Source organism: Anomalospiza imberbis, chromosome 1, assembly GCF_031753505.1.
Source record: "Anomalospiza imberbis isolate Cuckoo-Finch-1a 21T00152 chromosome 1, ASM3175350v1, whole genome shotgun sequence".
Taxonomy (NCBI): Eukaryota; Metazoa; Chordata; class Aves; order Passeriformes; family Viduidae; genus Anomalospiza; species Anomalospiza imberbis.
The window spans coordinates 119,214,575-119,240,720 of record NC_089681.1 but is presented as its reverse complement, the minus strand read 5'-3'; the positions used below and the strand labels follow the sequence as shown (position 1 = coordinate 119,240,720).

Genomic DNA, 26,146 nt, shown 5'->3' with positions numbered 1-26,146 from the left:
GTTCAGTCATCAGCCCTATTCTGCCTTGCTGCAGCTTGCCATGGGTAGTAGTACTTCCCATCTTCCTGTTGCCCCTCTGTCCCTGATCCCTCCACATGCACCTTCTCTGCTAGGCCACGGAGCAGTCCCCAGCTATGCCTCTGCTACTCAGCTGTGTGTATGGGAATATTGATTTGACAGTGTGTATGCTCTGTGAAAAAAATCAATATTTCAGTAGATTGAGCAGAGTGTGCGGCAGTGTAATGGAGCCTAGCCTGCTAATGTAATGTGCAGGGGTCCTCATTCAGAGATTGAGGTCAGTCAGAAAATGGAAATGTGTTTTCTTATTTTATTGTGTGCTTCAGGTATAATGTAGGCGTTTATGTTCTAGTGTTTAACTTACAGCACGCAGTTACTTTTAAGTCATATACAACAGAAGGTCACATATTGCAGGTGACATACACAAAAAAGCATGCCACAGATATACAATCCATTTTTTAAAGCTCAGTAAGTCCCCTCTTACCTTTATCCATCATATATCTATCAAACAGTTGTGAGGGAAAATACATAATTTTTGTTTCTGCAAATAAAAATAATGTTCTATTGTTTGGTGCAAACTTAGCTTCTGATTGTGTAATGAAACATGCAGTACTTTAACAAACTCCAGTATAGTGACATGTATTGAAGAGTATCATAAAATGGGCATAAATGAAAAGAAGGAGGGAGGAGAAATAACCAATGTATGACACAAAACCAGAGTAAAAGCTCCCATTGATTTTAGTGGACCTGGGATTTTAGCCAGAATGTTCTCCATTATACATTTTCCACTTTTTAAACCATTGCATCATGCCTTAAAACGTAGCAAAAGTAATTCCTGGAATGACATGAAAAACCACGGCATTCTCAGGCTCAGAGTCAAGATTAGTGTAAGCTAACTATTGTTTCACAGCTCTGGGGACACTTGATACGGTTTTATCTTTACTTAATAATTTTATCTGCTGATTTTGTCAGAGGCTATTTCTTATCCACCAAAATCTCTCACTGCAGCAGTGAGCACAGATCTATACAACAGGCAGCAGAGTTTTATGTTTGTGCATGTTACAATGCTTTGTGCTGAATTTAGCACACATTTCAAGATGCTACGGGGGTCCTCATGTTCAGTCAAAAACGCAAAGCTATTTATTCTTTCGTCATTCACATTCTTAATTGGAAACTAATTTGGCAGTTGTGGTCGGGGAGGCACGCAGGGCTGGAGCAGTAACATCTTTCAGTTACAGCTCTGGTTTAGGACATGACTCATGGAGAAAGCTCCCAAATGTAAAATACTGCTACCTACAAATGCACACGACAGTGGGATTTCACAGAAGTTGGTTGATATTCTTCGGTCACAGAACACAGATTTCTCATATATGTTTCACTGTTCTGAAGAAGTGTTTGTTTTAATATTAACAGCTGCTGGAAACCTATGCACTCACCTCTCTTAAAAACATACCTCAAGACATGCAACATGTCCTAAAATAATTTGGCTACAGTTTTAAAAATAATACTGTAATAACATAAAATGTAAAAATGTATTAAAATCACTATGACATAATATTTTACTTGATCCTAGAATGCTTTTCACAGTACAAGTATGATGAACTGCAATGGAAGTATTATTCCAATTTAAATTAGAAGATAAATCTCATAGCTGAAGATTAAGAAATAATAATTAGTCGTGCACTTTACTTTATGAGTCCATCTGTTTTGACAGCATGATTCCAGCTAAGAAGATTCAAGGAGGTAGTTACCATGTGAGACAGACAAAAGTACGTGATATAGGGGACCAATCTGTGACGTTTTGTAAAGTAAAGCTGAACAGTATTTCACAGACTGTTAGTTTAAAAGGTGGGAGAGTTTTATGATATAATTTACTTTTATGAACTGAAGACTCTGCTTTTCAGGTATTTTTGTCTGCCAGCTTTGTGAAATATTAAATTAGGGGTGGGTTTTTCTGGTTTTTGTTGTTTTTGTTTTGTTTTGGTTTGTTTGGTAGGTTGATTTTTTTTTATTTTGAAGAAATTAGTACAGTATAAGAATTATTATTTAAATCTAATTGAAAACTAGAGTTATGCTGGATGGAAAATTAATTTTCTTATTAGTTGGAGAACTTTTATGATATTCGTACAATAAGCACTCAGCCTAAAGTATCAATCAATATTATAGAATGTTTTAAAACAAATGTAAACAATTTATATTATGACAATTTGTAGCATTACTTATTGATAGAAGAAAAAAGATACATAGAAACTCAATGCCATATAATTCTAATTCTTTGTTGGTTATTATCTGAGATTGCTCTTGATTAAATGTGATTTGTGTTATATCTGTGTAATACTGGTCTTCATTAGTATAATAAATGTGCATTAAAACAGCATTATAATATCCTAACTGTGAAATTGCCATTGAGTAAATTAAGGTTATGAGCACTATAATGCAATATTTTACTGAATGTTTTATTTCCTAGTGCTTAAATTTTCTTGCATATTGGAATAATAAAATTAATTGTTACAGTTAATAAATAATGATAGATAGTCTAAGTCAGCAGTAAGTCAGAGAAGAATCCAGGTTTCCTGAATTCCTATTCTCTCCCTAAAGAATAGACAAAGTAGATACTTCTTTCTGAAATTGTAGAGATGCATGACTGATATAAATACAATTTTAGTAGAACCTGAACATTACTGAAATAAGACGAGATCAAGCGTCAAATCAAAACTTGAAGATACAAGGACATAATGTAATGAACTTTCATTCGAGGCCAGTAGAAATCTTTCTATTGACTTTAATAAAAGTGTTATCAATTCATAATGTGCTGACATCAAGTGTATGAATAGCTCCATTAGTGAAGCAGCTAAAGCTCATAACATCTTATATGTTAGAAATGTGCAGAATCAAACCATGGATGACTCCTGAAAAACCTGCAGCGAGTCAGAAGAGCTCCGTTTACATTACAGATCCCAAATGGAGTGACTCTGTCATCCACATTTTAAAGAATTTATAAATGGGTCCGCAAGGTGATCACTGCAGGGTTAGAGTAACACTATCTGCAAAACCTTAGTATTTTGGAAAACAATGGTCATTCCAAAATATGCTTTTGTTGAGCATTAAAATGAAATTAGAACCTTTCTGGGGAAAAAATACCAAACAGGCATAAAAAGACAGCAGAAGCCGGTAAGAATACTCCCTTTTACCCTGTTTGATGATGCTCAACTTTGCATAGCTGGCCCAGAAAGAGATTAACAAATTGAATTGTTGGGGTTTGAAACTTTCTTGCCCATTTCCTTGAGGGAATGCCTAAGCACTAAGCAGCCATCTACTTTGAGGAAAAGAATGGAAAGTTTTTCCCTTTCTCTCTCTTTTGTTTTTCCTTCCAGAAATTCACTTCTGAATCTGAGAATCAGAGAATCAATTCTGAATCTGAATCTTGCTGGAACAAATATTTTCCACAAAAAGGTTCCATTTCATCAAGTCAGCATTTTTGCATACAAACAAATAGACTGTGGGAAAATTCCCACCAAGCTTTACTTTGCAGTCTTTCAGAAAAGAATCATGCAAGGGAGAATTGTAGGAATGGCATTTACAGAGGCATACACATATGGGTCTCTGTTGAGTTCAAACACAGTGACATGGCAATATCTAGGACAAAGACTTGAAGGCATTTAACCTTTCATTTTTAGAGCAGTAGAAATCTCTGATACAAGAAAATCAGCCAGAGATAAATAAACAACTGAATTCTACACCATCCATTCACAAGCCACCATTTATTCAGTTTATAAAAACTTCAGTGGGGATTGTGCTGAAGCTTGTCAGCAGAGTCCACAGGACCAGGACTGAGAAGGAGCAATCAAGAAGTTATTGACATAACAGGCCCAAGTGTCTTGAGCGGTGTGTCCTAGAAATGGGAACCAAGGGTCATACAGCTCAAACTGGCTGACAGCTACTTATGTAAGTAGTCTCACTGAATTCAAACCTGCCCTAAAAAGGCACTTAACAATCTACTGGCTGCAACAATGTGAAAAGAAGGTAAATAACTGGAACAAGAGCTACGCAGGCAGGCTGTAGGCAAATGTTTCTTGCAGAAATGGCTCAGATGATCATGAAGTTACCTACTTCTTCCATCTGCCCTATATTGCATTGGCAGTTCAATATAAACCAGTTGCTTTCACAGTGATGGAAAAGCACTTGCATATGGTATTCCTGTGGTGAAAGCTGTAAAGGCATGCACCATCACTGCCATTTCTCCTGTCTGTGGCCTCAGTGTTTTAGTGCTACATTTTCTCACAGAATCATAAAATACCCCAAGTTGGAAGGGACCCGCAAAGATCATGGAGTTCAACTCCTGGTCCTGGACAGGACACCCCGTGAGTCACACCATGTGCCTGAGAGCGTTGCTCTAATGCTTGAACTTTGTCAGGCTGGGTTGACTGGCTGGTGACCATTTCCCTGAGGAGCCTGTTCCAGTGCCCAACCACCCTGTGAAGAACCTTGTCCTAATATCCAACCTCAAGCTCCTCAAGCTTAGCAAATCTCAACTGGTGAGCAAGGCTGAGGAAAAGAATTCATGTGGCAAAATTTAATGAATAAATGCTGGTAATGCAACTTGCAACTGCAAACTAGTTGAGAGTGCAAAGAACATTAAAAAGTGTAACCCCGTCCAGCCTGCACATGCATTTTCTCTGGGTAAAAGTAATGTCATTTGCAGAGACTAGTCATATAGGGAAGTTCTGTAAGCATTTGAGAAATGAAAACTATTCTTACATACTGAACAACCAAAGAAGATAGAGGGTGGTGGAAAAAACATATGTGACAGTTGTGTTGTGCAACAGTTTTTTTATCCTCCTCCAAACCATTTGCCTGGCAAGTCCCCTCTTTCTTTTTTTTTTTTAGTTTTTCCTTAACTTTTAGGGTCTTGAGCACAGGAACAAGCATAAAAAATAATATCCAGTGAACATTAAAAATCATAATATCTCTACCACTTTTATTTAATTTCTATTATCTACATCAAAGCATGAATTTGAGGAAGGTATGGTTATGCAGGGTAAAGAAACAGAATGTTTAGCAGAAGGCCCTTTCCTCAGTCTCTTTAAATGCATAACTCACAAATTCTCAAACAATCTTTTGACACAGAGGTATTTGATTAGGAAAAACCTGCTCTAATAGAAAGGTTATAGCTAGCTTGGGATGAAAGAGATGCTATGCTTCCTGATGAATTCTGGAGCTGTGGGTCTTCTTGGGTCATACATTTCCAGCTCCCTTGGAGACTGTCGCAGTGCTGAACGCTCAGCAGCTTTGGTATTCATCCAAGATGCAGCGTGACTGCTCCAGAAGGTACTCAGCTCCACGATCATATTTGAAACATCAGCTTCTGTCTCTGAGGTAGCAGGCTGTGTATGATGAGTCGGAATCCCACTGAATGAAGCATCATACAACCATCCTTCAGAAGCCATCTGTAACTCCTCCAGAACACTGTGGCTTTTCATTAGCAGTCTTGGAAGAAGTGCACTCATCACAACTCCTGGGAATTTCTGAAGAATACAGTTCAAAAGTTCCCTCTTTCACTATTTCCTTATTCTAAAGCAGAGAAAGTATCTTTGCCCTGTCCAGATCTTAAAGAGGTGAAATGAAGTTTGGCACCTTAACTTCAAAACATTAACAATCGCTTAGACTTTCAGTTCTGCTCAGACCTGATTTATGGCTCTCACCTTGCAGGACATATAATTCAAATCATCATCCACTTAGGTCCACAGGAAGAATCTTCAGGCCAAACCATTACAACAATCTTACTCTTCTGGCTTTTCTACACCACCAGGAAATGTCAGTGGATGCCAAACTTTTGCAACTGCAAACAAAGGGAAATGGATATTCATCTCTACCATTACTTTCATAATTAGTTGAGCAGGGAAAAAACAATCTTACCAGGAAATCCTCACAAGTCTGAACTACATCTGTCAGCCTTGCTTGCTTGCCAGTTCTTCTGATGAACGACAGGAAATATATTCCAACTCCAGCACAGATTGTTCAGAGGACACAAGACAGGCTCATTAGCACTGTAACCTGCAGGCAGTATGCAGACACAAAAAACCTTCAGACTTTGGATAGGGCAGAACAGATGCAACCACATGGGCTTGCCTGACGCAACTGGATTATGTATTCATGTTCATGTTGATCATACAACCCCGACTGTGGCTCTTTATCAATGCACACATGACCACGATAGAGCAAGCTCTTAGATCCCAAGCTCACGTGCCTGAAAAACCTGGATAGTGCAGGTTCCCCTACATGCAATTTCCCAAAGAACTATATTTCTTCCATGCTGGAGGGTAACTCTGCAGTAAAACTACTAATTGATGCAGTCATCAGATATTAATAGAATCACTTGAAAGAGTGGTGTAGTTGCTGTGCAGGACTTGCTAGGCACAGTAAGTCACGATATAAGTATATCACTTTTTGAAAACTATGTGATTTTGTCAAAGCTTGCTGTACAAGACACCATCAAATGTATTAAAATAAATATTCTGATTAGCTGAACAGTGTATTTAAAATTAAATACATCAGAAAGTAAATTAGGCATATTTCATGGGTCTGGATGTTTCTGTTCCCTCTAGCTAAATTCCAAATCTTTAAATGAAAAATTTCACTAGGCTTATTAGTTGGTTATCGATGAAACATTAAGGAAATTTATATATGCCCTATTCAGCTGCTTTCAAATAAAGGCACTAGAAGCTGTTTGACTGAAGGGGTTTTTTCTCATTGAAATACACAGAAAAAATTATGTTAATTTCATCAAGTGAAGGAGGCAATGTTTATAAAAGTTTCTTTTTGAAACAGGTTTCTTGGAGTCCTTTACTGTAAGAAAAATATTTCTCTTTAGATCCCACCATGGCACACTCCTAATTTTATGAGATTAGGAATAGTCTGTCAAAATTCTGAAACACAGGGGGATCCTAATCATGAGCAGCTTGTTCCAGCTAGAATCATATTTCCTATGTTGCAGGACAGCAGTGGGCTAAATGCTTCATTTGCACCTCATAGAAACGTGCTTTTCCTCCCCAATTTCTCAGCAGAATTCAACAAGACACTTCCTCTGGCCCTTAGCAACAGCCCTTAGCAAGGGCTGACAGAGAAGTACAAGCAGCAAAGCCAGGACTAGCAAAGAGCTATTGATTCGTGAATGAAAGAGAACATTTTCTGAAATTAAAAAAAAATCATCTAGTCACAATAACTCTAGGACAAGTCTAACTTTAGTGACTAGAAGCAAAAAAGAGCAGGCAACTTGAATTGGCATTGCTCATGCTAGCATTCCAAGGGTAATATTTTCATTATGATAAAATGTTCTTTGACAATCTCTCCGGTGAATTGGGCACAAACATGCTTTTCTTCTACATTGGTCGTGCCTATCTTCCTGTTCCACCTATTTTTATACTACTAAAAAATATTTGTTTAGGCAATGCAAACAAAATCCCCTCTTCCATGTGTTTAAGTTCCCTTGCTGTTTATCCTATACTGTAGTACAGGACCAGCAAGACAGATCATAATTTAGTTTCAAATTAATTTTTTTGTCTTCTTTTCAGTCTCCCCTCAGAAAAGGAATAATAAAACTTGCCCAAAATGTTGGTAAGCCTGGATGTAGGACCTGGATGAAAGTTCTACAGCACCCCTTCCAAACAAACACACCAGCAGAGGAGCATACACACATGTATAAATAAAAACATATTTATGGAGGTGGACAGGCAAGTGTGTTTTGTCCAGAGAAATTTTTTGTGTGCACTAATATATAAAAATCAACCCAAATTTGCATATTATATTAAATATATGTATATAAAATTTCTTCAGCCATTTTTAAACTTTGATTCCCAAAGACAACAGGTAAAAAGATGTGATTAGAAATAGACTCTATGGATCTTCATCATAAATTTCCATGGGTTTTTTTGCCCATCTTAATCAGGTGATAATTGGTCTAATTAACATTTTTCATAGGAGGGAAGTAGTCTGTGTGCTTTTCAACACTGCTCCAAAAATATATAGCAGTATTACGTGACTAAATGCATTGGTAGCAGATATATCACTATTGCTTGTTATTATAAAGCATCAGCTGTGCATTCATGGGCTGCACAGAAGACAGTCTCTGACTGAAGTCCTGTAGAGTCTCTGTAAAGATTTATGTGTTTTTTTTTTTTTTCCCTGCAGCTTATGATGTGGCAGAATGACCGATTTATGATGTGGGTGGAACTTTGTTCAGCACAGGGAAATGCCTCCGCTCTCCAGATTATGTTCTCCCGTGGTAGGCAGTAATGCTTTCTGCCCTCCATATGGCCACCATGTGCCAGCAGACACCAAATTGGTATGTGGGTTAAATGTAAAATAACCACAAGAGCTCCTGAGCCAATAATTACAAAGCTCCTTTTGATATGGTTAGTGTATCATTATCTGTACTGTGCAATAATAAAACAGAGCTCATGTTGTCCCTCTCTTCTCCTTCAGTAGCTGCAGAGCTCATTGCAGAATTATCACACACAATTGATGTTCACAAAATGCTTTTAGGAATTGTCATAGCAGCAGCAAAGAGCACACCAAAATCACAGTTCTAATTAGACATTAGCTTGAATAAAATACTGGAGAGGACAAAAAAAGGCTTATTCTGTGCATTCACTAAAGACACGTATCTTGCATCCTGGTCTGAGCTACTCGGGCTCTGGGGTGGATGAGCTAGTTTGGAGGGCATCGCAGGTGTTAAAGTCTCTCTGTCCATTTAAAGCCTATATTATCAAGTTTTAGCATCTGTACTTGTGTGTTCAAGGAATACACAGCTCTGTAAACACTGGTAGTTCCCACTTGTATCCAGGTGTAGTTCAAGGCTTGAATGTGAGTTATTTTATAATTTTGGCCTTGCCACAAGTATCTCAAAAATTAGTCCCTGTGGTTTTATCCAGCAGCTGAGATAAACTGGGATTCAGAAGCAAATGCTTCCTGGATATACTTAGCTATAGGCTTAGGACTGGTCGTTCTTAAGTAAAGAGCTCATGACTATTGTTTTGCTTTGGTGCACTAAATTCCAACATTTTTGCAAAGGGTTTTTTATAGCCTTGAGGTTTTTGAGAAGGTAGAATTTAGTGGGAGGAATTTGTTGAACAGGGAGTGCTTAATCTGGTTTTCCTCTTACACTTGGCAAATACGGATTATTAGTTGTCATAGTTCATAATAATAGTATTTTATGTGTGATTTTGACTGACCAGCTGTGTTAAATGAAAACAAATGGGACTTGTCACTCACTTGTCTTCTGAAAATGTCGTTCAGAACATTCTAGCTGTCAGGTGCAGGATGGACTTCCTGCTCATCTTATTGCAACATCTATAAAGCAATAGATGGGCACAAATCTGTCTCTATCTGAAAATGTACAAACATTCCCATTAATCAGGAATAGGGAGGCTGGTGCACATACAAAACCCAGTTAGAAAGTAACTCACAAATAGGATTTTCAGTTTTGTTGCCTATTTGTCATTTGTAACACCTGACAGTGTTCCAATGAGCTTTAGCATTTTTCTCCTTATAGGGTATGGAGTATATTAATATGTCATTAATTAGAGTGTATTAATTATTCATTATGTTGAATTAAACTATTTAAAAAAAGTATGTCTGGGGTATACAAAGGAAAGCTATGTGTAAATATAGATGAGTACAGGGTGGGTTCTAAGAGACCTGCCCTTAATGCTCTGTAAAGGGCCATCATTTTTTCAATGCTTTTGGTGTTATTTTTTGTTTGAGGATATGTAAGGACTCACTGTGATCAAGGGAGTGAAGGACCTCTCAGTGGCAGCTTCTCCAGCAGGGACTTCCACCTAGGCTGCGCATTGTGGGCACTGTAAAGCAAACAATATGGCATTTCATTGACAACCATGTCACTCATCAGGGGAGGCTGCAACTCCTCACATTTAGTATGAAAAATTCCAGCTCAGCTTTAATCTTTATTAAGACTGTCAGGCAACACTTGCAAAAAAAAAAAAAAAATCAAAAAAAACCAAAAAAACCAAACAACTTTCTGCTTTACATTGATAATTTTCATGTAATTACAATTGTATTTGTATATATAAATATACATATACATGTATATATAAATTTATATATAAATACAGTTGTATTTGTATTTGTAACTAAAATGCTAGCCATGACATTTCTACCCTTTTCTTTTTTTTTTTTTCCCCAATCTTTTATAAACCAGTCATTGGTTTCCTGACCCAGACAGCTCCCACGGGTATCAAACACCCTCTAAGTACTAGATTTTTGGACTGGCTTTCTGATTTAGCTGTCAGACATGCCAAATCACACACAGGGAAACTGCTCCAAACCAGGTTGGCAGAGACTGAAAGCTACTACTATCTGGAGTCTGTCCAGAGGTGGATGGGAATTGCAGTAGTTTTGTAGTCTCAGTCAAGTTCCTGGCTGACCAGTATCTGCATCACAAAGCCACCACTATACCCTTCACTTGGCAGTAATTAGTGCTTTGTTAACAGTCTTCATAGGGAAATGGTTAGCAAAAAGTACAAGAGAGACCAGAGAGTGAGTGATGGGGCAAACAGCTGAATATCCAAAATAGCTGTATGCAATATCAAGAATATGTTGAATAAAGAGGAACACTCACAGTCTTCATATGCACAAATCTGTGACATCATAGGGGCCATGAAGTCCTGATGTAACAAATCAAGTAGCTGGAATAGGGACACAGATACAGCTTTTTTCTTTTTTTTTTTCAAGAAAAAAGGACAAGGGGTGAGAGCTAAGAATCTGGCTTCTTGACTGCCTTTGAGTTAAAAAGAAGTGAGAAAAGAAAAATATGTATGTCTTGTTGGTTGTGTTTTGGAGAAAACTACATCATGGAGAAGAATACATAAGGGTCTTTTGCTTGAGCAACTCATAGAGATGTTTAATAGTCAACCTTGTCTCTACAAGGCACTTCAAATAGCATCACATCCTCAGAAAAGCAATAGAGGAGGACACAGACCATTGTCAAGGTGTTGGAATACACTGAGGACAGGTTTTCTCTCAGAAGGTGTGGTGTGAAGAGACAATGTTTGGGGACACAGCTAAACTGAATGTGACTCATAAAATTATGAGGGGTTGCTTAAAAGGGTGGAAGGTAATCTGGGTGAAAGAAGGCAAATATGAAATGACAGACCACTATTTTAGGAACAGCTTTACTATTAGGGATCAACTACATAGGAGCAGATTTCTAGAAATTCATAAGCTGGTGTGGAGGCTCTTGAGAAGATAATTGAAAGGATAAAAGGGTAGGAGACCACTGGCAGATACTGGAAAAAAACACACAGGGAAGAGAAAGCACAATTGCAGGTTGATATGATATCTAAGACGTATTTTAGGTACCTGGAAATAAAAGTCCCATAGAAATCCTGGAAAACCAGGACACCTCTCCATATCTGACTATGTAATATGTAAGGACAAAGCAGAATATTGGGGCATACAAAGAGTTACAAATCGTAGGAGGCATAAAAAGCAAGCAGAAAATGTTACCAGAACATAAGATCAGGAAAGAAGTACAGCAATATAGCAGAGAGAGCAAATAACAGGCTGCACAATAGAGGCCAAAGCACCCATTGTTTCAGTGTTCACTAAAGAAGCTTGCTATGCACAATGCCTAATAAAATTAGTTTAAACAAAAGAATACAGGGTCAGGCCAGGGTAGAGAGGGAACAGTTAGAAATGCTTATCTAAGGCAATATTCAAGGCCTGACCACATTCACCAAGAAGTACTGGAGGAACAAGTCACAGTGATGTCTGAGCCATTAGAACTTGCCTCAGAGTGTGTTGGCCTGAAGAAAAAGGGGGCAATTTAGGATGGAATAGAATAGATATAATTATAAATATATATATAGTACAACACCTGTGTGTTGGAAGGGGAAAAGGAATTATAGAACAGTCAGCCTACCTCTGACACCCAGAAAGAGACTCCAATAACTCCCTGTACAATATGCTTAGAAACACTTTGAGGAAAAAGTGTTAAAAATTAAAAACAGGTCACACCAAGTCAAATTGGTTTCCTTCATTTCCCAGATAACTCACATTCATAGCATTCAATACGCTGTGTCTTTGTTTTAGCAAGGGTTCTGGCGTGACCCCTTGTGACATCCAAATCTTAACTGGTTAAGTGCAAATAAAATCACTGTCTAATGGAGTGTACACAGAAAATTGCAGACACACGTGGGTTTTGTGACACATTTGGGTGATAGCTCAAATGCGATCTCACCAGAAGATCTTATATATCTGCTTTCTCTTTATGGATGATATGGGTATTGGAACAGACAAAAGACTTAGAAAATTTGCAGGTGACAGTGAGGAATAGGGACAGGAGAGTTTTCAGGTACTTGGGAGACCAGGATCTGAATTCCAAATAGTCTTCACTCCAAATTAAACAAATGGAGTGCAGTAAAAACATATCTAAAACATTATTCTTGGGAAGGAGAAAACAATATTTAAATAATAGGAAATAAATGCAATATTTTCAGAGCTACTGAAGAAAAAAATGTCAAAATTATGATAGATTTCAAACTTAGTGAGCTAATAACATAGTACTGTTAAATGTATTAGGAGCTAGACTGTGTGTAAGAAATGGTGTTTGGGAAGTTTCAGAAGTCCCATTTACAGCTCCAGGTGTAAAAGTTAAAAGCACGGGTGAATTAGAGAGAAGTAGACAGAATCCACAAAAGTGAAGGGAACATACGAAGAATGGTGGGAGAGACTGGGATGCCTCCTTCTCGAGGGGAATGACGAGCGTGACATCAGACTTCCAGTGCATAAGCTTGTCACAGGAAGGGTGGTGGTCCACTGGAAGTTGGGAGGACAAAAAGAAGACAGTTTTTTGGCAGCAAAGCAGATTTTGGTCTTGCAGTGAGGACAAAATCCTAGCTGTGAATCCATTTAGGCAAACACATTAATAAAGGCTGAGGAGTTCTCCCTCCCAGGAAAAGGATTGTGTTTTAAATATGTATATCAGCAAGAAGTCTACAATAAAACAATCCAATATAAACCAAATTTTCTTTTGGAACCAGGGATCCTACCCTGACTTCCCCAACTAATGGAAGGATTACTGGCAGCCTGCCTTACATGTTTACTCAACACTATCATTACCTACAGACTCACTAAGTTCTGATTTGCTCTCCACTGAATGATTGGTATCCTAGTAACACTTTTTTATTTTTTTCTTTGTATTTTTCATATCAGTTATTTTTAACTTTGCATGATTTGTCAAAGTAAAGACCGAGGACCTTTCATGCTGTGTAAAGTCTATGTTTTACCAAGACAGATAGTTTTTGTTATGCTCTTCAGGAGATCTTGGATCATACAACTTGTTATTCCAGTTCAGAGCAGTCATTTCACCCCAACTTTCCTTCTCCACAACAACAGTTGCCTTCACAGTATGTTCCTAATGAATGTAGAAATCAGAGAACAAGAAACATTGTTTCAACTCAATTTTGCTTCACTCCGAACCAATCTTGCTCCCTCCCCAGGTACGCAATACAGTTATGTCAGGCCAAACAATTTGAGTCTTAATTAGAAAATTATCATTAGTCAGAGAATATGGTGATTTCTTCCCACACACACATCCACCAAGCTATAACAAAAGACACCACATCCAAGGTCCATGACTCCCTAAGTCCACCTTTGTCTTAGGGGAAGAGGAGCACTAGTTCTGCAGTGTCCCAGATCCCCTTTGAATAGCAGTTTTTATGATAAGAATTTGCTGCTTGGATCTTTGGCTTTGGAACTTGTCTCTAGGACTGTCTCATGTCCTTTTATGATGAAGGCCAATGATTAAACCAGCTGCCATCATCATCACTTCATTGTGGGGATTGGTACCTTTATTAATAGCCTGCATGAGATTAAGGTTGTTTGGAATCTCTCCCTGGCTGAAGGTATCTGCAGGAGTGCAGGAATCAGAGCAATGTGAGGTGATGGCCAAGATCTACCAGATTAATCAAGGTGCAAGATGAGTGGAACTGCTCAAGCTCTTGGCTTTGCCGCGTTTTCTAGCTTTTACTTTCCCTTTTGGGTGGTCATGGGGTTTTTTCACCCCAAAACACCCTGCCACACCATACTTCCATTTTTATCTGATTCATAACATTTCTGCATGGCTAAGGAAATTAAACAGTGATGCCCACAATCTGGTTCTTGAGTGCAAACATCTTGAAAAAGGAGTGGAATCCCTCTCTTGTCATCACTAGTGGACTGAGGACCCTCAGCTTCGCCTGCAGGTTCTGCTTGTTTCTATGCTCCTCAAGCAACTCTACTTTATCATTGCTTTTGAAAGGTTATATTGCTTCAACATCAGATTTGCTTCCCCATTACTTCTCCCAGGCAGGACTAGACCAATTCAGGATCCTCACTGATGGCTGTGAGTGAAGGGGCTGGCACACAGAGTCATCACAAACATTAACTGATCTTGGCTAGTAAGGAATCTCCAGAGCCAAATCCTGCCCCTACCCTGGAGAGAGGCTCATGAGTCCTGGAAGCCCATGTGAGTGAGAGCTGCTGCTGGGTGAGTGTGTCGGATCGATGTGCCAAGGAACCACTGACTGCTGCTTCTTTAAAAGCACACATTTCCCAGGTTATAGAGAGAGCTAATTTCTGCCTACGGAAGTTCTTTAAATATACCTTTATTATAGATGGTTTGAAAATATGTGTTGAGAACCAACACTACTAATATGTGGGTAAATTAGAATGTATTATATGAATGTCTAGTCACAAGCACGGTTGCCCAAAATATCAAGACAATTCCTCTTTTCTGTGGATAAAGTCAAAACAGAGGGATCAAAATTTGATGGAAAAAGAAAGTCACAAGTTTCAGACATGAATCCTGCCACATTTCAGAGATTTCATATTTGTTGTTTGACACTGTATCTTGAGTGAGACACTGAAAGCAGACTTTTCCAAGAGTCATCTGTGTTGTGCAGTCCTTAAAGTTTTCTACGATTTCACATGGCAGCATGTTAAGAAAGACTGAGCATTGGCACTTCCATCACCCCTACTTAAAATGCTTTTTTTTTTAATATTTTTTTTTTAATACAGGGCCAAATAAGTCTGAGTGCAAGAAAGATATCAAGAAAAGACTTGAAATGAATGGAAACTGTCCAGATAGATGTCAAAGAAAAAGCAAGTTGCAAGGAAAAAATAATCTTATCCTGCCCACGTCAGGTCTTAGAAACTAAATTTCTGTTTGCCATTTCAGCATACCTATGAGCAACCATATAATCATCTAGGTTATCATTACTCATTTGTCTGCAACACAGTCAGGGTGAACGATGGCAGCATCAGAAGAAAGGTGCCATTAAAGTCAGTAGTCTCATTGTGAAGTTATTTAGCTATTGCACACAGAAGATAAGGTACTCCCTGCTCAAAAAGCTGCATTTCTGCTTTGCAGACATTAACAGAACTGTGAAAAATCACAAAAGGGATTGTATGCTCAAAACTTCAGAGCAGGCCACTAAAACTGGGACAGTGCTGTGAACTGGGCTGCCTGTTAATGTACACCACAGCTGGGATTGTACACATTGTGCTTGCAAACATCCAGTCTCAGAGCTGATACCTCCCAACACAGCTGTCATTGTGCTCCCATCTACAATGAGGTGAGCAGGGTAAGGAAATCAAAGCAAAACAGAAGCTATTAAATTTTTATAGAGTCCCTGAGAATACTGTACCTCTACTATGGTGTAAAAAAAAAAAAAAAAAAAAAAAAACAGAAAAAGCGAAATAGAAATAAGCAAATAACCTTGTATTCAATTTAGTAAATAAAAAACAAGGAGAAAATTACTTGTTCTTATAGAGGTGATGCACCAGGTTATTATGCTCAGTTAATTTATTTTAAACTTTGCTGCATGTAAAGGCTCTCGACTATTTCTATTTTGATTTGCTGTGAGGGTTTTTTTCATCAGAAAATAATCATGTGCTATAACAAACTGTAGAATATGAAAGCCAGATGTCTTACATATTCCTATGACTGTTATCTGCTTCCCTCCACCTAAACATTATAGTTTTTCTTTACCCCAAGACAAGACATTTCCTAATCTTTCTTTTGGCCCCTAAACAAAGACAAAATTAGACTTGAACAATGGAAGATTTATCAATTTTTAGAATCATATAATCAATAATTTTCAAAGAGAAAATGTTGATAACTGGATACTTGCCAAGCACCACTTTCTGGGAAGGAAGAAATTTGTAGACAATCTTTGAGGGGTGGAGTGCACATCTGTCTTTGCACTAAGGACAACTGGTGAATAATAATTCAATCCAGTATTTTTATTTTGCCATTAGTGAAAAAAATAAAATTTTGCTGAGGGTTAAATTCTGATTCTTGTCATGCCAGTGATGAGATTTCTCTAAGCTCTATTTGGATCAGAGTTTCACCAGCAGGGGCTTATCACAAGAGTGAATTATTTCTCAATCTGTTGTTTCCTGCAAACTGCCCAGATAAAATGACTTTATTCATTTAATGTATGTTCTTATAGGGATGTCAGAGACTGCAACCTGTAGCCAGAGAATGAAAAGAGGAGGAAAACTTGACCTTAAATTAGACATAAGAAGAGTCAGTTTCGTGGCAGTGAAATAATCCTCCTGAATGTGGAGGAATTGTTAATGCCTGTGCAGCTTTGTTTCAACAGGAGATGCAGCAGAGAAAGAGCAAAGGTAAGTTGCCCAAGTAATATCCGCTTCAAGTTCTGCAGTGGGTCATGGTACATTTGTCACTATTATCTCTACATTCAGAAGAAAAATGTCCTTAGCAGGGTCTGATACGAGTTTTGCTTCAATTGAATGACACCAGAAGCCTAGTGTCTACAAATCTGTGGTCAAAAAAGGAACCAACACTGGAAAAAAAAAATTATTTTCCAAGTTCTTTATTAACTGTGCAGTGTAACCTGATCACAGAAGGATGAAAAAGTTTATATGATGTGTCATCATCACAGGAAGACGTAATTTGCATTGTGTAAGAGATGTTCCCTGACACTAAATAGCTATGTGTGTTTTTTTCCCTGGGCACCACAAAGGGAGAGACATGACTCTCTAAAAAGAAGGCTAAAAGGGAGAATGGGGTCAGCCAAAATTCAATTCCCAGAAAAATACTGTAGTTATTTACAAGCAGCTACAATAAAAAAGTGAGATAAATAACAGCTGACAATGATTTGTCAAAAACAAATAGGACCAAAGCAATTAAATTTTTGGTGGAGAGTAAGCCATGTGAACAGGGAGAAGGAATATCTCACAGCTTTAGTAAAAACTCCCTAAAAGGGCCAGTTAAGTAAACAAAAGCAAAAACAAAACCAAAAAACAATCAAACAAAACAAAACAGAGAAATAAAAGCCACCAACTAGAAAAAAGACAACAAAAAAAAACCTCACCAAAGAGTGGAGATGCAATTGTCCAGAAAACTGCTCTGGAAGTATTCACTGGTTCTTCAGAGGGTCTTAAGGTGCTTTTCATCATTTTTATTTGTGAGGTGGAAAACTGTGCATGAATTAATATTATAGATGGAAGGCTGGAAGGAAGAAGAAGATCTGTAAAGGATCTCAACAAACTAAAGAAATTACCTACAAATAAGATGGAATCAAATAACAAGATTTTGCAACTGCAAAGTTATTAAGGCATTAGTGATTAATTGCATAAAGAAAAGATAAATATTAACTGGGTAGGGAAGAATTCTGCAGAAAAGGATCTGGGGTTTGTTGTAGATCACAAGCTGAATAGGAGTCAACAAGGACCCACTGTTATGAAAAAGAGAAATATTACAGTGGGATGGATAAAGGGAATTATTGTCTGGAAGACATATATTCCACTCTACTCAGCATTAATAAAACCTCAGCTGGAGGTCTGTGTTCAGTTTTAGGAAATGCATTTCAAGAAAGCTGGGTTTGGAGATCTTAAAACTGGGGATGTTTCACCTAGAGAAAAAAAACCTGAGGAACAAAATTAAGTCATGAAGTATTTTATAGAATACTACTAAAAGGAATGGGATGATCAGTTTCCCATGTCCATGTAGGATGGGATGAGGAATAATGGGCTTAAGATGAAGAAAGAACTGAACTAAACATTAGAAAAAAACTTTTTTCTAACTCTAAGGGTAGCTAAGTACTGAGCTGGAAGCTTTTAAGACTCATTTATGCAAACCACTGTGGTACCGGTATAAGAACTAGATGATTTTCACAGGTCCCTACAAGCCTTATTGTCTGTGACTGTGTTCATTTGGAAATGCCTGAGCTATTGAGGTAATAGATATTATCAATACCTGTAAAAAAAAAATTCAAATATTTCATATTCAGATGAAAACTGTGTGTTCCAACATCTGGTTTTGTAATAGCTGCCATAATAAATTTCACCTACTAGTGAAGTGATCACGCACATTTCCCTTTGCCATACAAAGCAGCATTTTTTCAATATTATTTTCCAAGCATTCATTTATGACTGTATCATAAGGAGCTCACTTTCTAAAACCTGCAGATGCTTTCATTTGTCTAACAGTTTTGAAGAAACTCCATTGAAGCCCATTTAGTTTTAGTATGACAGAAAAAGCTAGAGATCATTGCCAGCTACTTTAAGAAGGAAGTGGCTCATTTTCTGAGGATAAATATACTGTAATACTGTACATATATAAATATATACATTTCATATTTACAGTAATATTGTATACTTACATATGCAATAATACTGCAGCAGGCAGTGAAGAGAAGGACCCTTATATTTTATATTATATGTGCCATCCCTTGCTAAGGCAAGCCTATCTTTTACAAAGCATTTTATAGCAGTTTTTAATGATTGCTACATATAATGAATGATTGCATATGGCTGGAGGGTAACATTAGCTCGACACACAGGGTGATGTGAGCAGCCCTTTCATGTTTTATGGTTTGCCTGTCATGCTGTTGCTCTTATACAGTTCTTTGAACACAGTATATAAAGTACATATGCCAAAAAGAAGCTGTGTAGTCATTCCAAAAGAGCAAGAGGAAGGGCAGGAAGGAAATACCTGCCTGTTAGATATATCAGATGAGAATCACTTCATTATCAGTGTATTCAAAGGCTAAAGGGGAAGGATGTTTGCAGCCAGCTATCTCTGAACTCTTGAAAAGCAGCACACACAAATGCACCAGCATAAGTGGAAATGAGGTCCTCTCTGCCAGCACTCCTGGTCTTTCCTGTTACCCACATCAGTTTCAAACAGGTGTAAATCAGTGTCCAAAGCTAATCCTGATTTCTATCGGTGCGGGAGAACAATCTGGACATTCTTCTCTTCTAAGTCTTGCAGACCTAGTGGTTGTCTATAGTTATGTCTAGTATTATGAGATACTCAGAAATGTGAGACTGTAGGGTTGTAGAAGTAGTTAATTTGTTTTATGTTTCACAATCTGCAGTGGAAGAAAACGAGCACTAACAGCAAAAGAGACTTTTTCCTCTATGTGTCTGTATACACAGGTACTGAGCCATCTTAGACCATTACAGCTACTAACACAGTCACCATCACTGCCACGGGAGCCGAGTTCAAGGGAGCAAGGGGTGGTGAAATCCCTAGGTACACCTCCCAGACTTGCCTTCCCTGCCCAGGCTGGCTGAACATCATCTTACATCCTTGCTTTTATCACTAGCTTACCTGATGCACTTTCTCCAGGAGCTGCAGGTCCTTTCTGCTGTGACAGCAGTGTGGGATAACACAGATGTTGCCCAGCAGCAGTGCCAGCTCCTACCTGTCCCTTCACCACTGCTATTCTCTGTGGGTCTCGTGCTGCATCCTCCCCATGGCACTACAACTGTCCTAAAACTGGACTGGGTAACTCAGCTGGGTTAAAAATAACCTTTTCTTTTGCAGTTATTTTTAACTCGGATCAGTTCCCTGATCCGGGTCACCATGTAGCTGCACAAATAGTTGTGCCAAGATTTGCCAGCATATTTGCAGAGTGGAAAAAATGTGATAGAGGAGGGAAGGAGAGAGTTTAATTGTGGGGAGAAACTACTAAGAGCCTTCTGAGAGCTTTTGAGCAGGCACACTGTGTGTCCTCATCCAGGGTCCCCAGGGAGAACAAGGCCTGAAAGGCTTTGTGCTGCCTGGATGATGAAGACACCTGGACAATATCCATGGTGCAGTGTTTTGTGTTGCTGTTGTGGCTTAGGAAAGGTGGCTTAGGATGGCAGGACTTTTAAGGCCATAAAGGATTTGGGCAAAGTACCTTTGTCACCAGCTTTATCAGCCGCTTCGCTCATGTGGTACATATGTGCTTCATAAAGAGCTGGTCCTATGCCAGTTTACAGTACGATTTTGTGAACTTTACAGAGCGTGTGTATAACTGATATCCTCCACAGTATCAAATATCACATGCTAGAAGCTGCAACTCAAGTTTAAATGTATAAGGTAACAGTTTAGATTAGGTGAAAATGGAATAGCCCCATAGGTGGGTTAGGTATGAGCTGAGCACAGGAGAGCTTGTTCTTCAGATTTCTAGGCTGAAACAAGGCTGCCATGGGTAGGTGCCTGTGTAGTCCAGAGCAGGGTGTGTGAACTAGCCCACGTGGCAAGTGGAATATTTTGAGACTGTGCCAGTAGTAAATATGAACCAGGAAGTAGCATGCAAAGTAAATGAGGGAGACAGAAAGAAAAATCAGCTGCTTGTGCATGTGTGGGAGTTGGTGGATATAAGTCAGGCCATCCGGGTTTGGTACAACAGCAGGGAAATTTCTGCCCAGGAGGGGAGAATCCAAGGTACAGAGGCAACACGTGTGACCATTCCCAGACCAGCCTTCCACAAACCCTCAGAAGTCAGGGTGCTGCTGGGAGATAGCAGCCCCAGTTCTGACAGAAAATACTTCAAGTCACCCAAGTAAACTGGAATAAGCAGTTGCCAAGATATCCGCTTTTTACACTTTGACTGGAATCATATTTCACACGTGCCCTACATGCAGCCTTTTGTTTCTGAGCTCATATCTAGAACTCTTGCTGTAATTCTTGCAAAATAAACCATTTCCTTCTTCAACCTTCTTCTTCATTAAGGTTATTTGGGGTTGCAAAGTGAGACAAAATAAAGATGCTGCTACCGAAGTACCAGAGTCAAATAAAGTGAGATAGCATCACCCCAAGGGGACTGCTTCTCAAGGTATATTCAGGGCCAGGCACTTCCTACCTCATGCTATGTTTTGGAAAGAAGTTCTTGCTGCCAAGTATGTCCTTTACTCCACCCCATTTCTTTCTACTGCAGAAAAATGAAATACCAAACATAACTGCAGGCAAATCCCCAATCTTCCAATAAGCAAACGCTGAAATATGTGATCTTAACAGAAATTGGAAATCAGAATGGTATTCGAATGAGGTCATATTGGAAATTTGTCTTCTTGGAAGTGGTTCTGAGGCAGTATTGTAAAATAAACTTTGTCAGCTCCCCACCTTTCTGAAAGGTGGCTAGCAAGGACGCAGCAAAGAGATGCATTTTTCATTGATTGCAAATTTTGAAGTAAAATTTTAAAAGTTTAAATTGTGCTGCTAGGTGCTTATAAGGAAGAGCCATCTGAAGATTTAAATAGGATTTAGATGCAAAGAAGGTGTGCTTCAGACAGGTCTCAGAAGCCCATGGTTAAGCATGTCTCAAAATGTCACTGCTCAAGGGTGCCAGAATGAACCTCTAGCAAGGTCAGTTGTGTTCCTGACTTCTTTTGCTCCAGAAGCCACTCCAGCATATCAGGACACTGTGATCAGCACAGTGGGGACCATATTGCTAATCTCCCCATTTTGCAGAATACATGTGTTCTGTGGAGTGTTTTTTGCTCTGAATCAGGATGTTTGGGAGTTCAGATCAAATGTTCTTACTGAGAGAGTCAGCCAGCTAATCTCCATGCCAGGAAATGAAGCCATCTGATGTCCTGAGGTGAAGCTATAGGAGGCTGTATGAGTCCAGAACAACTTGAAATCTGTTTTATAAATAAATCCTCATTGGTTTGGAATGTCTATTTTCTACCACAATCAGTTTTACCTTATTTTTATTTCCACGCCTTATCAAGGGGACAAATGCAGAATCTGCTACTTACATGTATGATTTTACAGATTTGTAAGCTGTTTGCAAAATGCTGTTTGCAAAAAATCCAAATGCTATCTGAAAGAGAGAGTGACACTTTGTACTGGCAAGCTGTAATTTGCTATTCTGACTCTGAATCTTCTGCATTGCAATACTGCAAATAAAGATCCTGGAGACTGAGAAAAGCATGTACTGTTTGTTTGGCTCTGGTGGCAATGACATTAACCTCAAACAAATGAAAGGTTTCAGCTGAAGAAGTCTTGTAAAATTTTATTTGTGTCATTAGCACAATAGGTCCCTGTCCTCAGATCTTTTGGACAATGTGGGAAGTCCAAAAGTAAAAATACTCTCTTTATTTTGATGATATTCTGGAAAGAGTATCTCCATAAGATGAGCGTAGAACCTGCTGGCACAGATAACTTGTGCTTCCTAGTCACTGTCCAAAGGACTTACATTCCCCCACTGACTACAGAAGGCCCCAGATCTTAGTGTGAAGACACAAAACATGATTAGATCATATATGATTGCTGCTGGTTCCAAAATGGGAAGAAGATCCATTTCCCTCTTCTCAGTTTTGCTGCTGGCTCCAAGTTTCCTTGTTCACTGACCTTTGTGCCAGGTCTAGTATCCAGCAGGATCAGCCATAGATCTCAGCTCAAGAGCCCAAGAGAGAATTAAAGCCATCAGAAAACTGGGCATAGGTATCTGCCAGCTTTGTGAGCTGAACTGGTCCAGTTCAGTGAGTTTCAAAGTCCTGTGACATTACATCAAGATGATATAGATATATAAGAGCAATAAGGTCATTTTGGAGGCATTTGGACCATTTAAAGTAGCAGGATGTAGCCCCCCCCCACCCCGACAATCATGTGTAGCTGCTCAAAATCCAATAGGGAATTTTTGTGCTAAGGAGCCAATTGCTCAGGGTAAAGATGCCAAAGAAAGATGCTGAATTCCCAAGCCGTGGTTTGTAGAAGGGCTCTGCATGCATAACTTGCACTGGCACAGAGACCAAAAGAGCTAAATTTGATCAAAGCAGAGCACAAAGCAGGGAGTTCTGGTGATACCAGAATCTTGACTCAGCAATTAAGAGGTCCAGTTAAGGGCCAAGGAAAAGCAAATGTTTTTGTTTGCTGACTGGGCAGTCCCTACTACCCAGCCTGCAAGGTGAGGGAAGAGGCATCTAAGCAATGAGGGGCACTTTACAATAAGGTCAGGTCATCTCTGCCTCCCTCCATACACAGCTCATTGGATTGTGTTCAAAGACTACATGACTGACAGCAGTACCATTCTGGGGTCTCAACCACCTTTATCCAGAGAAATTGGGAGGATTTATAGACTATACACTAAAAGGCCTGGAAAGGAAGACCTCTGTCTTTTTTGTCTTTGAAGTTTACGCTCTTTCTTCCCCTTATCACTAGAAGTTTCACCAGAGCAGAGAATGAATTTCACCATCAAAACTTTAGACAGCTGTGTAAAATAACAAGTATTTTTCCAAAGAGGAAGCTCAAATGTTTCTGCTCAAGGCAATTCAGGATCAAAAGAAGGGCACATTGATTTCTCAAGTAAAAGCATTTTCAAATGAGAGTCCCTTACTCTTTGGAGTTTTTTAGAAAATGATTTGCAGATGGCACATCTCTCCCCGGTGTGACTTTTTCCAGACACATGGAGCATTTAGCACATCCACAGTTTGGAGGCAATGCAGCTCGAACATTTATGTGCCGCCTTAGTAAATGAACATATTACTGTGAGTGCCTCCTAGGTAAATAACAGAAGTTTCCTTATGAAACGATCAAAGGAAATGCTAACAAAACCCTTCCACTGGCACAATACAAAGTACCCTTTTATCAGCTATCTGCAATTATTTACACAAGAAGGTCCCACAGAGCCCAAGGAGGCACACGGTGCCAGCTGTGACGCATGGCCGCGTGCACCTGGAACTGAGGGCAAGGAGAGGAGCCCAGCCTTTGGACACAAACCTGCATTAATGGTATTGGTGTTCTGGGAATGCAGCTCAATGGAAAAGTCTTTTTCAAGTGCACCAGTCCATATAGATCAATAGCAAAATGTGTAGAATTGGCAAAATATTCAAAGAAGCATGCCTTTAAAAAATACAGGCAAAATCTTTACATCGAAACTACAGCTTCCAGATGTTTACCAGAACACTTAGAAATTATTACTATGGTGAAAATCATATTTCTTCACTTGGCTCCATGTGCTGTCTTTGTCAGATGGGTTCTCACCAAGAATTATGTTCATAACTTCTGCTCAGTTTAACCAGTGAAAGATACGCATGTGAAAAGATGAGATACATAATTCTTGAAGTTAACCATGACCAAATCCTCTCAAATATAAAACTAAGTTTGTTTTAATAAGAATTGTTAAATAATAATGTTGCCTCAAAGACATATCTTTTCCTTAAAGAATGACTTACAAAAAGGCACTCTTAAATTTTTTATTATTTGTGCATGTCTATTAAATGGATACCAATAACACACACACATATACACGCAGTGCTTGGAGGAGTTCTGTAAATGACTGTGACATAAGGAGACATTTAACAGCAGCAAGTTGAAGATGGCATATCTTAAAAAGTGCGTCTTCACATTTTAGGATGCTGGTTCAGTACTAATGCAGCAGAAGGTGGGGTGTCTGCTGAACCAGCAGCAAGACCTTCTCTGCACAGAAAGTTGGGGTTTCACTAGGGAACTTCCCTCTTTGTGTTAACTTTCTGCAGTGCATTTCTCAGAAACAAGGTCACCGTCTCAAAGGCATCATGACATTCGTGTGTATGCGCTTCAGACCGCTCCAGCAAGAACATATGCTGGTACTTTTGGGAAAGGATGTGTTTTTCATTTCAGTGTGAAAGCCCTTATCGATGTGCTAGCATGTGGGGAGGTTCAGGAGACTGTTTTGCAGGAGAATTACATAGAAAAATTTACACCACAGCCTCTCGAGAAGGTAAATCTAAGACAGGTGGGTTAGGTACAAATAGCTGAACAGTACATCACTAAATGATTAAGAAAACCTTAGCAGTGCTGTCTCAGCACATGGAATTAGGAACCCAATTAAAAGCCCACTATTGTTAGCAGTAAAGAGCCAACTGAGTTTGTAAATTCTGAATCAGGACGACTTTTGGAATGAAAGAGGGGTTGTGCTGGATAAGCCAGAAAAAAAAATGTGTTCGCAGAAAATTCTTTTCAGCATCAGTAATGAATTTGTTGACAGGTATTATGTAGAATCAGATACAGACACTGCCTGTACATGAATGATTTAACCAAAAATTACAACATAATCCTTTCAGAAGATTATATGACAAAAATAAACATATCAGTAAGAATGTCTCTGAGCTCCACAATTTATCATGTTTCAAAGGAGCCTTAAACTAAGAAAATTTACAGATGAAAATTTCATGGTTGTGCTCTCATAGGCTTAGTCTTAACCAAGAGTAACATAACCTGTGTTATATCTGAAAAAACAGTTTTAAGTAGCAAAGTAAAATAATTATCAGGCTAGTTTCTCCACCATGTAAGGCAGTTGCAAAGATTTATAGACCAATCCTGCAGGCTAGTTTCTTTTTAATTTAAACAACAGCTACCAATGAAGGGGAAGTGTTTCAACAAAAGAGAAAGTAATGTGAGATTATATTTGAAAAAACAATTTGAAGTTTACACAAAGAAGAAACTTTGAAAAATGACCTGGGGGTTGTAACTATACACGATTGTTCTTATAGGAGCTTACAGTTGGAAAGTGTCTGGCCTAACCTGTTTCTCCTGAATGCAAATTCTTCACTGACACAGTGGAACGGCATTGTACAACATCCGTGCTGGAAGGGGATGGGCAGCAGCAACCTCAGGGCTGGCTTTGCACGCTGAAGGAATGGAGTCTGGCAATTGTGTAAGCAAAGATAAAACCCCTGACTGGTCAAGTGCCCCTTTCATATCCAAGGTAGGCAGTAAAGTGCAGAGATCAGGAAAACCAGAAATTGTAGTTTCAGCACTGAAGTAACTCTACATATGGGAAAATGGGCTGGTCTCTTGTCACTCTTGTCTAATTCTGCTGGGTTTGCTACTTTGTGGACA

At 38.9% G+C, this 26,146-nt stretch overlaps 1 protein-coding gene and 1 long non-coding RNA gene across 2 annotated transcripts in view; one reads left to right on the top strand and one right to left on the bottom strand.

Annotated features, from left to right (window-relative positions):
* SNX10 (sorting nexin 10) overlaps positions 1–26,146 on the top strand; it is a 211,480-nt gene that overhangs the window by 41,812 nt on the left and 143,522 nt on the right. The gene's annotated exons all lie outside the window — the stretch shown is intronic.
* LOC137484537 (uncharacterized) lies at positions 3,448–25,960 on the bottom strand. The gene is made up of 3 exons (XR_011004914.1): positions 25,829–25,960; positions 5,721–5,857; positions 3,448–5,624 (listed from the first exon to the last, which is right to left on the bottom strand). It is a non-coding gene; the product is annotated as an uncharacterized lncRNA (long non-coding RNA).